This window comes from Anas acuta, chromosome 1 (assembly GCF_963932015.1).
Source record: "Anas acuta chromosome 1, bAnaAcu1.1, whole genome shotgun sequence".
Taxonomy (NCBI): domain Eukaryota; kingdom Metazoa; phylum Chordata; class Aves; order Anseriformes; family Anatidae; genus Anas; species Anas acuta.
Genome location: NC_088979.1, coordinates 61662364 through 61676362, shown reverse-complemented (window position 1 = coordinate 61676362; position 13999 = coordinate 61662364). Strand labels below are relative to the sequence as shown.

Genomic DNA, 13999 nt, shown 5'->3' with positions numbered 1-13999 from the left:
CTGCCCACCTCCAGCGGGTGCAGGTGCCATCGCCAGGTGAGCACCATTCAGGACGTGTGAGGAGTAAAATGGATGCAGGGATGTGTATTAAGGGCTAAGTACCTCAGCCAGAAGCTAAGCAGGTTCTCACCTGTGAGCAATATGTCTTAACAGCCAGTCTCCCCACTCGAGAAGCTGCCAAAAGACTTCTTTGTCACCAGAGACTTGTGGCTTTGCTGCCTTTATGGTTTCTGCATACAGTGCCAGCACACACAGCACTAAAGCAGCAGGGCGTGAGCAAGCTGCTTCTAGTACCGGGACAGAAATAGACGCACCCAAGCTGCCATTTGTTTTGAAACTACAAACCCCGTAAGAAGTGTTGTTTTTCACCCTGTATCTCACAGGGTGATAGCGATGACATTCGCAGCGTTTCCCTTTTGTTGGGCACTACGGGGAATCGAGCGGGTCTTTGTTGTGCTCAACTCCATCCAGCCCCCTCCAACCTCAACACCCCCCTTCCCTCCGGCTCCTTCCCCACAGGAGGCGGGCGGGCAATGAAGTTAGGGGAAATAAAACAAGAAAAAAAAAAAAACACTCAGAAAAGGGGCTAGGGGGAGGAAAGAAAGCGGGCAGGTACCGGGGCGGGGCGGCACGGAGGGGGCCGCTCCCCTGCCCGGGCACCGCGGGGAGGCGTCTGCGAGCAGAGCTGGGGGAGCGGGCACGGCTCGGCTCGGCTCGGCTCAGCACGGCTGGGCGAGGGGCTGGGAGCACCGTGCCGGGTTTGAAAGACCACGACTGAAAAGTGGAAGTGCCCCAGCAGCCGGAGGAGAGGCGGTTTTGCCCCCGGCCGCTGCCGAGGCCGCGTCCCGCTGAGGTGAGTGCCGGGGGTCGGGGGGCTGCTCCGTGGGGCGCCCGGGGGAGGGAGGTGGGTTTCGTGGGGCTTTTGGGGTTTTGTTTTGAATAAATGCGTTTGATTGTGGAGGTCTTTATTTTCTGTGCGTGCCCTGCCCGGGGAAAGGTGGGAGCTGCCGCGGGTGGTGGGGAGGGGGACAGCCGCGGCTGCCCCCCCACCCCCACCCCATGATCGGTCTGACACCGTGCTGCCGAGGTTTTTCTGCTAAAATATGTCATTTTTTTGGTTATTATTAGAGGTGTCGGTTGGGCTTGACCCCTCCAGCCCTCCTCAGGTGGCTCCCAGCCGGGCGCCCCCCAAGTCCCACGTCTGGCGGCTGGGAGCCCCCTCCTGGAGGAGCAGGGGCCGGGGGGGCTTTTCCTTCCCTCCGAGGGGTCACTGTGTAGGATTTCTGGGGAGGGGGACCAGCCGGCTTCCCCCCACCCCAAAGGACGCTTTTGAACTTGAGTGCTGTGCCCTGAGTGGAAAAGGAGCAAAGCGAGGCGGGTTAGGCTCATTATTGGGCTTTTTTGTACCCAAACCCAGCAGGCAGTGCTGAAGCAGTGGCTTTTCAGGCAGCGTTTTACCCTGGGAATGATTTTTTGGGGGTGTAAAACCGTGGCCTTTTGCTGGGTGTGGAGTAAGTTCAGACTTCAGAGCACATCTCGCAGGCTGGCGATGAGGAGCTGTGTGCGCACAGCAGGCTCACGGTGATGGGACAAGTTCCCCTGGCTGGAGCATTGTCGAGGAGCAGCAGGGATCCCATTAGAAGTACCAGCAAGGGCTGGGATTAGGGTGGCTGGTGGAGCAGGGCTCTGAACCGTTGCAATGATTTTGTCTTACAGTAGCGTTGGAGAAATCCCAGCTGTAAATCACATTATACAGAGGGAAAGCCAGCCCTTGGCCTCAAGGGATGACATAGGTACAGCAAGCACTTTGTAAGGGGAAGGAACAGAGAGGAAGCGATTTGTCTGATGTTACATAGGCTAGACCAGAACTGGAAAGTTTCCAGACTGAAACTGGCTTTGTATATTCTGTTATAATATTTTTTTTCATTGCGAGCTGAGCCTTAATTATGGAATAATTTTGCAAGCGGTAGCAATAATGCTTGATGTACGGTATGCAGAACATGTGGAGAAGGGGTAAATGACCAAAATCTTCTAATTGGGAGATCAAAATAATTCCAGCTGGGTAGAGTACACAGAATGATTTCAATAAATCTGCCTGGGGCATAGTATATTTTAAAATTGTACAGGAGGAATTAAATGGAGCTTGAGTGGGTTGGAATTTGTAATGCTGACTGAGGCGACTGACCATCATGAAACAGTGGTTTATTGTGCTGCTTGGAAATCACTCTTGCATTTTATGCTAGCATGATGTTACTTTAAGTAGTACTATTATTTCAAACCAGCATAATGAGATGAAAAGCACTTGGCACGCGCTCCTGTAAAACAACATTTTGAGTGCTAAATTCAGATCTTTGCTTGAAGGTATCCATAAAACACCATGCTTATGTAGGGTGTCGTACCAAGAAAAATAGCCATCTAGGTTAAAGCTGTCTTAAAACATTTTTGTCAGAATGACAGTTCCAACCACATTTTTACTCGATTGGAGGGGAATGATTTCTTAGCTTAGACGTGGAAACTCTGACAAAATGATGGTGAGATAAGTGCCCATAATAAATGGGACACCCTAACGAGATGGATTGCAGGTTTAGACATGGGCTTCTTCCGTCTCACCTGATTGTCCTAACCTGCAAGTTATTTCAGAGTGTGATTTGTTTGCTTGTTTCACAGAAAGTGTGCTTAAATACCCAGCTTAAACATATGAGCACCACAGTGCTTTGTGCAGTTGTGAGAGATAACAGAAAATAGTCTTCATACCTGAATGATCCTTTTATCCAGGTCTGCGTGAACACTTTCTTCTTTGTACAATTCTGTGATAAATGACAAACTAGAAAACTTCCCGTTTGCTTTAAAACGAATGAAAAAGGCAGAATGGTCCAAAAGCACTCTGTAATGACTTGTATCTCAGGTTAAGCCTGCGTCTTGGCTTGTTACCGTCTTCCAGATTGTCGCCTAGCAAACCTCACTTGCACATTCTGTGTTTTTTTTCCACTTCATCTTCTTTCTGCTACTGTTATTAAGATAATTGTAGCTAATGAACATAGGAAAATGTTGTAATCCTGCACAAAATTAGCAGTAATTGGGGATGTTGTTGATGATGTCTGGAAATACCATGTTGTCACATGTTGTCAACAATAACAGCTGCTGGAGACACTTGCCATTTTGTGGGCCAGGCCTGCTGGCTTAAGACTCTGCCAGCTTCATGTGAAGTACAATTTGTTGCATCTTTGTGAAGGGGGGGAAAAAAAAAGGCAAAGATTTTTATTTATTTATTTATTTTTTGAATCAATGAAATAAAAGAACATTGCTGGCAAACATCTACCTAACCTTTGAACTTAGATTTGTTAGTTTTCCCTAAGGTGTGTGTGTTTCATGTGCTGCCAAGCCTAGCTGTTAATTCATTTAGCTTCTTCAGAGATGTGCCACAGCAGTAAAATAAACAGCAACATTTTATATATATTTATTTATTTATTTATTTATTTTTTGCTATTCACACATCCTTTTTGTGGAGTAGTTGTTAATAAGTTGTGCTCTGGTTCATGGCCTTATTATAGTCTTCACAGAAAAGCAGGGTTGGATTACAGATTTTGATTATAAATGCTTCACTGTAATATCTCTATCCCTAATTTCTGGAGCTGTTAATGTGGCCCTTACATGTCTTTGGTTGTGGAGTGATTGTTTTCTTCCCTAAAATATTTGAGATTTGAAAGCTCTGTGATGCAACTTCAGAGATCTTAGTTCCCCGTGGGTCTGGAAAACAGGAAAGTAAAAAGGTGAAGCTTTAGGAAGCTGTGCAGGGCTGGGATTCAAATCTTGATTGTGGCAAACCTAGGTGTCAGCTGCTGGGCAATGTAGCTGAGATGTGGTCAGCGTGTTACTGTGCTTGGTTTTTCCCAAAAATGACATCCTGCGTTTGCAACACCATTCTGAGAAAGGCTTTTGAGTTAGTAGAACTTGCACTTTCTGACCAAGCCCCCTGCTTTAGTCACAATATCTCTGGCCATCTCTGGTGTTAACAAGTGGTTGAATACAGAGGGCTGGGTGTATCCATTGGGTGTAACCCGTTGCAGCAGGAGAAAAATGTTTGAGAAAGTCATTCATTCTGGTGTGCTGTATGTATGAACTCTTGTGGCTGTAGGAAGTGTATGATAGGTTTTCATTCCTAATGGATGTGGCAAATACTTTGTTTTTGCTGGGTTAATTGCTGTGGCATTAAGCAAAGAGGAACGTTAAATGGTAGATGTCAAGGAAATTAAGAAATCCCAGTGATGGGGCCTCACAGGTAAATACCTTCAGGATAGCTGAAATAAACTGGGATTTTTGGGTCACATGTAGAGAAGTCACTGTTTCCAGCCAGGCTAATGCTGGCTTGTTCCTTTCTGGAATTGAATGTGGGTGGGGAAGGTGTCAATTCTGAACTTCAGTGGCCTGCAAAAGAGGGAAGAGCAGGAGCATCCTGACTCAGATGTAGACACTGTGGTAACCAACCTGATTTTTCTGGTGCTTTTGGGCATAAACCACTCTCAGTGGAGCTGGTGAGAGAAAGGAAATACAAATTGTTCCAAAAAACAGTGTTGTTGTTGTTTTTAAGCAGCTGACTGATATTTAGTTTTGAAGTTGCTGTGCTTGTCACTTAAAGCTTTCTTCCCCCCCTCACTGAAAATGGCTAGGTACCTGTGGCACAGCTGGCTTCATCATGTGGATGTGTCTGGCAGAGAGAGGATTTGTCCAAAAGTAGTTGGGACCATGGATTATTTCACTTTGAAACTAGAGTAAGGTACAGAATGCTTGGAAAGACTGTCCTCGGGATGCATGGCCTGACAATAAAGTTGTATTTGTTGGAAGCAGTTAAATATGTCTCAGCTAAGTGAGCTGTAAAGGAATTACAACCCTTGCTGTTTGCATTGTTTTAGTTTACTGTGGATCAATTCTCAAGTGAGATGCTTTTGTATCAGGTGCTGTTTTATTAGGTGTAATAAAAGCAAAGCTTCTACCTAACTAAATTTATCTTGGAGCTTGAGAAATACCATGCAGGAGGAGGGAGGACCAGGTAGTGTTGATAGCTCTGTAATTTTTATGGTATCAGCAGCTAAATGCCTTCGTGGTATTTGCTCTTGATAAGTTTCCATGCTCCCTGTGTAATTAAAAGCCAGAGATGGATGACCCTGTGGTATCTGAATGTATGGCCAGGCCTTCTGTTCTGGGGTCAGGGTGGGTGGGTGCAGGAGCCATACTGGTGCAGGTGATGTAAGGGCTCCTTCCCAAACAGGGTGCCCTGGGGGACTTTTCTTTCCATGTGGTGCCCTAAATATCAGCTAAAAGGAAAGTTGGGGCAGTCTGTCAGATCTAGCTTGCAGATAAATGTGCAGTGTGCCCTAATTAGGAGTTTTATTTAAGGATTATTAGTGATTTAACACCCCAATCTAATTACTCGTAAGCTACTTGCTAATTTTGTAATTAGCACTGGAGCAAGACTTTTTATGGAAAATACACCCTTAAGGAAATCAGAACCACTCATTTCCAATGTTTATAGAGAGCTTTATTTCTGTGGCAATGTTCTGTAGAAAATGCCTATAAGGAAATAGTAATATTTGTTCTATTTTTGCATAATGGCAAAGACAGATATGAGCCAAGTGTTCACAGAGACCGATTATAGTCAGTCATCGCAACCCAAATGACTCTGGCTCTTGAACACACATTTGTAGGATCAGATTCCGCACAGATACACCTAGTGGAGAAGGCATTCTCAAATAGTTTTATACCACAGTTATCTCTGGCCTTCAAAGTGTGAGAAGGAGAACTCAGGGTGCAGTTGGGGTGTACTGGCTGTGGGCTCTTGTAGTTTATAGTAGACAAGGCAGATTTTTTATATGCACAGTTAGGAAGGTGCAACTTGAAGCAGACACGAGCCTGCTCCAAAGTGAAGTGTGGCTTTAGAAGATTAAAGCAGTCCTTGTAGCTTGATTCCAGTTCAGCTGAACCATACTTCACAGGTTAACAGAGAGCCTGGCAGAGAGTATTTTGGCCAGCAAGCAGTTGGCTGTAGAAGTTTTATTCTCATAGGTGTCTCAGGTGTTCTCTTAATTTTGATAAACAGGATGGCTTGTTTCAGAGATTCACAAAACTGACAAATTCTTAGTTCAGGAAGGTGATTGAGGCTTTGCTGAATTAAAACCCAATAATTTGGTCTCTTTAAATGCTAGGTTTTCATGGTTTTAGAGATGGAGAGCTTTGTAACTGGTCTGGAGTAGTATAGTATAAATAAGGTCTGGAGAGCGAGATCTATTTATTAGTTTAATTGATGTAGCTGGAAAAGAAACAAGCTCTTAGATTCAGAATACCTTATTCCCTTATTGGACCGATGAAGCAATTAAGCCTAAAAGCTTGTCGCTTGTTTTTATTGCACAACAGTTGTAGCAGGCTTTTAACTAATCTTTTGCTTGTTTATCTTCGTACGACAAAAGGGCTCACTTTGCAGCAGACCTGCTGCGTGCTTAGGGGGCACGGAGTGTGGATATGTGTATTTAGCGCAAAAACGGTGTGAGATCCTGCCCTGGGCTGGCGATTCCTCAGTCCTGTCACATCTCTTCCTTTCCCAGCAGGACATGCTAGTCTACGTCCCAGTGTGCCAACACAGCCGTATAAAGGAAGGGATACAAAAACACTGCAAGCTACTCTTCTCTGCTTCCCCTTCCTACCACCGATACTGCTTTTTGATGTCAAGTGGCCCAGTACTTCCTTGACCCTTTTCACTCCTTCTCACTGAATGTTTTAGTGTCAAATAATTTGGCTCTCATTTAGTCCCAGGTTCAAGTCTCCTGATTGCTCACACTACATACATGCTAATTAATTCCGTATCCTTACAGAGATAGTGAAGTAGTTCCTTCTGAAGAGGGGCCGGGGCGGGGGGGAGGCATTGCTGGCTGCCTGATTTGCTTTAAGGTCTGCTCTGGACGAAGAGTATGGATACAAATGCTGCCAAGTCTGGCTTCCTCTGCCTGGGACATTTCTCTAGCACTCTCCCAGGAGGTCTTCTGCCCTTAGCTGCCCTCTCGTGCCTGCGATAGAAAGAACTTGGAAGCGCTCCTGGCTGTCAGGCTCAGCTGGATTTCGGTGAGAGCGCTTCTAGTGAGGAGACCCCGGTCTGCTGGGGACAGCGTGTGGAGACAGCAGCAGCGGTTCCAATTCTGTATCAAGTGAGACTTTGGTATTTAATGATCTTTTCTAGGCTTACAGATTTAACCTTTGGCCTCCCGTGAGAGGAAAATGTGTGCTGTTTGTGCCCATAGGAGCTGCAGGGTGCTCTGATGGACACCAGGCTTCGCATCAGGGTGTAGGGAGTTTCATCCCAGTGAGTAAAGGCTGAGGGAGCCAAGCTGTCTCATGGCAACTTTCACCCACAGGGACTTAATTTTTCTAAGTTAACAGGTTGGAAAAGTTATTTGTGTGCTTATTTGCTGGTGCAACTGTCCAGGCTTTCTGAATTTATGCTTGTGTTAATAGCTCTTCATTGCATCTGCTTCCTTTCAGAATGATGAAGGGTTTTTGTTTTTCTCCAAAAAAGTGAAATTTTATGGGGCTGGTAGCTTTTGGGTTGGTGGTTGCTCTCTGCTTTCCTCCCCTTCTATTCCCTCAACTTTTAGTTGAACAGAGGATGCTCAAGAATATTAAGCTTCCTTTACAAAGCTCAAATGAGAGGTGCTGAATCAGGATAACTACACGGTGGTTGCAGAAAGAAGTTCTGGGAACAGGAGAGCAGGCAGCGTTGTGTTGGCTGCTGGAGCAGTCTGTGGGCTGCAGTCACGCCTGCATTTCAGTGCCTGGTGGAAGTCATTGTGTTCCAGTAGAGCTGAAAACCTGATCAATAATTAATCTCGTTACCAACAGTGCAGAAAGGCAAAGTGAGGTGGTTTTACTATTTTCATTATATAGTTTTCTAAGAATGGAGAATATCACTTTCAAATTTTCTCCTCCTTATTAGTTTTAAATATAGCTTCTGCAAGTCTCATCCGCTAGAAAGAGTGGTCAAATATGCTCATTATTTGCTATTGTAGTAACATTTCAAAGCTTTTAGGCTTTTGTGGCCTAGGTCCCATTTAGACATACAGTAAATGACAGTCCCTGCCCCACAAAAGCTTTCTGTCGATCAGATGTAAGAAGAGCAAGGGAAAACTAGGTAATGTCCACAGGGACAAATGAGATAGCAAATATAATTTAAGTCAGGGGAGTTTTGTTAGCTAAGAACAATTCTGTTTCTGGTTTTCTGGTGTATGTAGTAAGGGGTCATTAGACTAGCTAATCTTACTATTTTAAAGATCATAATTTAAATAAAATACCTAGGATTTTAGAGGGGTCCATTCAGTGCCAATGAGTGGAATGAAGGTTACTCTGCCATCAAAAGGCAAGGGCTGTAGAACATCCTGTACCCTGGGAATGGAGGAGGGAAGGAAGGGTAAGCTGGCCTACTTCTAAGGGACAAAGCTGACTTTTTTCGCTTGAGGTTGTCTGTAGGTCTGCCATGTCGTGCATCTGTGCATGGGCATGGCCACAGCCTTTCCTGAAACACAGAAATCTGTATGGCAGATGAATTTGGTCTCCCTGTCTTGTGATGGTGACCGGCCATGGCAGTGTGTTGTAGCTACTTGCACCAGCTTGGCAGGTCTAGAAATCAAAGAAAGGGGCACTGCAGGGCGTTCACCTCCATGGTAAACCTCCTTTGGCTCTTGATGTCATGCTCCATCCTCTTCTGTGTTTGAGCCAGGGATATTTGAGAGGCTTGTGTGAGGTGGAGGGTTCTGTGGTGTCGGGAGGCTGGCTAAGTGTGTTCTGAAAGGGTTATTTGTGTTCATAAACAGATCGGCATTTGGAAATGGCTAAGGATGGGCCTGAGTGTCTTTCAATGCCTGTGCTAAAATGCTAGCTGATCATCTCCAGAAGGAAGGGCAGCGGTGTTGTGGCTGCTGTTGCAGTGCGTTTGCTGAACACACAGTTGTGGAGGAAACCACAGCTGTGGCTTTTTCATCCTGCTGCTGGGCTGGGAGCACGTGTGTGTGAATTCCAGCTGGGTTCAGATGCTGGTGGAGCCTGCTGCTTGGGAAAGGCAGGTCAAGATCACAAAAGATACAGCTTCGGACGTAAAGCATGGGTTGGGCCAAAAGCATTGTGTGGATGCGGATAGAAAACACTTGTATAGTTGTGTTTCTGTCTATATTTTTGTTGTATTGTTTCAGCATTCTTGGCTTAATCATTGTTAGCAGATACGAGCAATTCATGGGTACCACTCGTAAATAAGTGACCAATATCTTTTGGTATCACTTTTTTTGTGAGTACACATCACAGATAATGAACCAGAGACAAAAGAGAGTGGGGAATTTTAGCAGGGAGTGGATCAAATGCAACACAACATGCTTCAGCCTTGGTATTTAAGCATGGGATGTGGGTGGGAATTCAGCTAACCTGGGAACCAGTGAAACTGAACAACCTGAAATACTTTATGTATAAGCATAATAATATAATAGACTTGAAATTGCTCTTGAAACCCTTCATTTATCCTTGCAAGCTTAAAAAAGCTACAGATTTGCAGATCGTCTCATATTGGCACTTGTTAAATTTCAGGCAGCATCTGACAGCTGAAAACTGCAAGTGCCATTTTGAGCTCCCAGCTGGTGCTGCCACTGGCTACTGATGACCTTTCCTCATCTTTTCCACAGGCACAATGGTTCAGGAGTGAGATAATAAGATAAGATACATTAAAGGAAAACAGAAAGAAAACCAATCTCAAGCCGTACCACCCATTCTTCATTTTGTGACTTTCCTGCATGTTTTTGTGAAAATGCAGGCAGTGACTGATTGTGGTCCTTCTGTTTCAAACTGTGTTTAAATTCCTTTTCAAAACAGTTCTTCCAAAGTGCTATAATGACTATTGAAAATTAAGACATGAAGGTTAAGGTGCCTATCAGTAGTTCAAAAATATGCTAGTAACCTAGGTAAATGGTTAGTCTTGTTCCATGTAATTTTTTTCTAATATAATTTATTGCTGTTATCCCAGTAATTAGCCTGAGATCTAAGATTTCCTTACAGGAGTATGTTGTGACCTGTCTTTCTCCTCCCCGCTATAGCCCCCTTCAGTAATGTGGCTTCTTCCTGTTGGAACACGATGACAAGACATCTACGGACAATTAGTTACTGTCCTAAACATTGCTGAGCAGAGTAGAGCTGCTCTCAGTAGCTGTCTTATTACCCAAGTCTCGGCACGGAACTGGTGAGGGCTTGCTTATAACATGAGTTATGTCTTCATTTGTTTAATACATGTTTTGACCCAGTGTAGAGATGACATTTAACTGTGTTCTGGCTTCCACATCCTTTGTGAATTAGTCTTAACTGAGCAAAATCAACTGAAAATGTCTAAAGACTTCGTGTGATTGATGTACACAGTTACATTTACTAAATGTTTAGGTTTTCAAATAATTCAAGGTTTCACTAAACAATAGGCTACAGGGTTACTTACCTTTAAGAAAGAATTGCTGGGAGCTGTTTTCCATCAGCATACACCTTCTTGTGAAGCGTACTTTTGTGTTCCCCCTCAATTTATGTGGTTGATGCTGCTGTCATAGCAATGCAGAGCGGCTTACATGATGCGAGGTTAATGCTGTAGTGTGAACACTAACTCTGGTGATGTTTTGGTAGCTGATTTCTTCTGGGTTTTGTTTAAATAGGGTTCCTGTGCTGTGAACTCATGGAGATCTTACTGGTCATGCTGGAGGATGCTAAAAACTTTGTGTGGGTAATCATGTAGGCGTTGAAGTTTGCTCATGGGTATTTCTCATGATTCTCAATCAGGAACTGCATATCCTAATTTCCTTGGTCTAGGTGTTCTTGAGGAAAAAGGAAAGTAATCTAAGGAATGACAGTCCCTTTAAGGGAAAGAAATGCTTTGTTCAAAGTACTGCTTTCTTTATCTGTTTATTGTTCCTGCAAAGGTAAGTTAGATTCTGTTGGTGTAAGTTAGTTTGAAGAAGTTAACAGAATCAGGTTAAGGGATGGAACTTTGGATTCATATCCTGAGCTTTTCTAAGGAATCGTTTGAGCGTGTAATTGTCAAAGATTGCCTTAAATATTTTATTCAAGGTTACACTGGTAGTTTCACTGCAAATTATACATGTCCTGGGAAGGTGAGAGACCTGCATATTGATGCATTCACTGAACCATGCTTAGTTAATGCACTGATGTGGCACTGGAGATATGTTCAGGCTATGCTTTATTTCAAAATAAAGCTACTTATAATATCAATATGACTATTTATAGTATCAATATGACTAATGTACTCTGGGATGCAGCTTGCCGTCTTCACTCATATATATATATTAAGGCATGGAAAGAGAGTAAGTGAAAACCATGTTTATGTGGCTTTTTTTGTTGTGTTTAATTGTAACATAGACCAATGCTAGTTTCAGCATTTGCACTCCACCAGATGAAAGCATAAGCAGCCCATACCTGTGACATGACAAATGGGCCACCATTCCAGTCTTCCACAGCGTGCTGATAACAGAGCTCAGTCAATGCTGGAACACTCAGGCACCATCACAGGAATTAAGGTATTTATCAGCTCTGGATATAGCTTTCCCCAGTGCTGCTCAGCCTCTGGAGGGTAACTTCCCAACTCCCAGCTGTGGCGATGTGGTTATGTGTTTGTCATCCTAAGATGTTAAAGCCACAAAAGCCTGATCATAATCATCAAAAGTAGCAGTATATTTTTTGAGTGTCTGTGTATACAAATGTGTGTATGCATATGTATGTGCATGTGTGTGTTTTTGATTTGGCACAATCTAACGCTTCCGAAGAAGCTGGAAGTCATCCTGTAAGACAAATAAGAAGTTTTTGTTTTAGTAGTAGGTGGTTCTTAAACTGTAGCAAGACTGTCTTCTGCAGATGAATTTTGTAAAGTCTGCACTCTTTTTCTGTCACATTCAAATCCTGTAGGGAAAGGTACTTTTTAATGCATTTTGCAAGGTAAAGTGACCAGCTGGCAATTTTGCTAGCTTGTATCCAGAGCTGCAGCATTCTGTTAGATGTGCTGCTTTTTTCTTTAAAAAAAAAAAAAAAAAAAAAAGAAAAAAGAATCCTGTACATGTACGTTAGCAATTTGTCATTGCTTTTCAAGCTTATTAACTCATTAAGTAGCATTTAATGAGGATAACCACAAAGTAATTAATTTGTACAGTATGTTTATTGCTTCCCTAATGAATTTATGTATCAAATTTGGAGTTACTCAGTGAATATGTTAATCTATTTTTATATTTCTTATGCATTTCAGTTGCTATATAAATGTTTCTTCAAGTTCTCTATTACAATCTGTGCATTGACTGTAAATGTAAAAGGGCTGAAGGGCACGTCCCATGAGCAGAGGCTGAGGACACTTAGGTTGTCTAGTCTGGAGAAAAGGAGGCTGAGGCATGACCCCATTTCTCTCTGCAACATCCTGAGGAGGGCACCGATGTCAGGGTGTGTGGGAATGGCTCAAAGCTGTGCCAGGGAGGTTCAGGCTGGACAGTAGGAACATTTTCTTTACTGTGAGGGTGGTCAAACCCTGGAACAGGCTTCCAAGAGAGGTGGTTGATCTTACTGTGGGCGTTTGATGAACTGAGTGCTCTAGTATCATATATCAAAACAACCTATTTGTCAGTAAATAAACGTATTGGGTGTAGGTGGCAAGGTTTGGTAGCTGAGGGGCTGCATGGTTGATGTCTGTGGGAGGAAGCCAGGGGCTGCCCCATGCTGGACTCAGCTGATTTCTACCAGCTTCAGTGAACCCAGTGCAGGGCACAGCTGAGTCCATCAGCCAAGCTGGTGGTGCCTCTGTGAAAGCATATTTAAGAAGGAGCGGCTGAGGGAGCTGGGATTGTTTAGCCTGGAGAAGAGGAGGCTCAGGGGAGGCCTTACTGCCCTCTACAACTACCTCAAAGGAGGCTGCAGGAAGGTCAGGGTCAGTCTCTTCTCCAAAGCAAGAAGTGACAGGACAAGAGGAAACGGCCACAAGTTGTACCGGGGAGGTTTAGGTTGAATATTAGGAAACATTTCTTTGCTGAAAGGGTTTTGAGGCATTGCAACAGGCTGCCCAGAGAAGTGGTTTAATCACTGTCCCTGCAGTACATAAAAGACATGTAGATGTGGTGCTCAGTGATATGGTTTAGTGGTAGACTTGGCAGTGCTAGGTTAACAGTTAGACATGATGATCTTAAAGGTCTTTTCCGGCCTACGTGATTCTAGGATTCTGTGGTAATAGGTAGGTGATCGCTGTCTTTATCTGGACCCATGACTTTTTCCACCTTATTTTCTCACCCTGTTCTGTTGAGGGGGAGTGACAGAACAGCTGTATGGGCATCTGCCAGCCAGCCAAGGTCAGGCTATCATGATAATCTATATAATAACATATAGATTGGACTACTAAGTCATAAATACCAAATACCATAATCTACAAAGGAACTTTCATATTAAGAATACCTATTAGCTGTTATGGTTCCTGATCTACAATATTTAAGAAAATACTCAACTGAAAGGAATACAGGTTTTTCCTTATTTTTAGACAATATTAAAAGCACTTAATCTGTGCTGGCATGCAAACATTCAATTCCCGAACTTCCCTTTTAAAGAATTGTACTCTTTTTTGAACGAGTGGCATGCTTAACTCAAAAAGGAATACAATTATTTTAAGAACTTGGGGAACAGTACAAGTAAATGCACTTGAGTATATGAGATAAAAATAATTATTTTATTTCTGGAGGAGAAAAATATATCGATTAGCAACATAAGCTGCTTAGTAGCTGCATTTGCAACGGAGATAATCCTGAATTTTCCCTCCACATTGCAACCTGTGTAGGCAAAGTAGTATCTGTCTTCTCTGGTACCAAAGCTAGTAAAATTGCAGTAGTCTTGTATCTCCATGGATGTGTGTATTTAATGTGCCTTTTTCCCTTGAAGAAATGTGTTACTACGTATATAAATT

The 13999-nt window shown here is 43.5% G+C and overlaps 1 protein-coding gene across 1 annotated transcript in view; it reads left to right on the top strand.

Moving 5' to 3' along the window:
• Positions 1-575: 575 nt before the first annotated feature.
• Positions 576-13999, top strand: part of MYO16 (myosin XVI) — a 370616-nt gene continuing 357192 nt past the window's right edge. Inside the window, exon 1 of the mRNA XM_068678649.1 lies at positions 576-853. The gene's annotated coding sequence lies outside the window, so the exon portion shown is untranslated. The remainder of the gene's footprint in view (positions 854-13999) is intronic.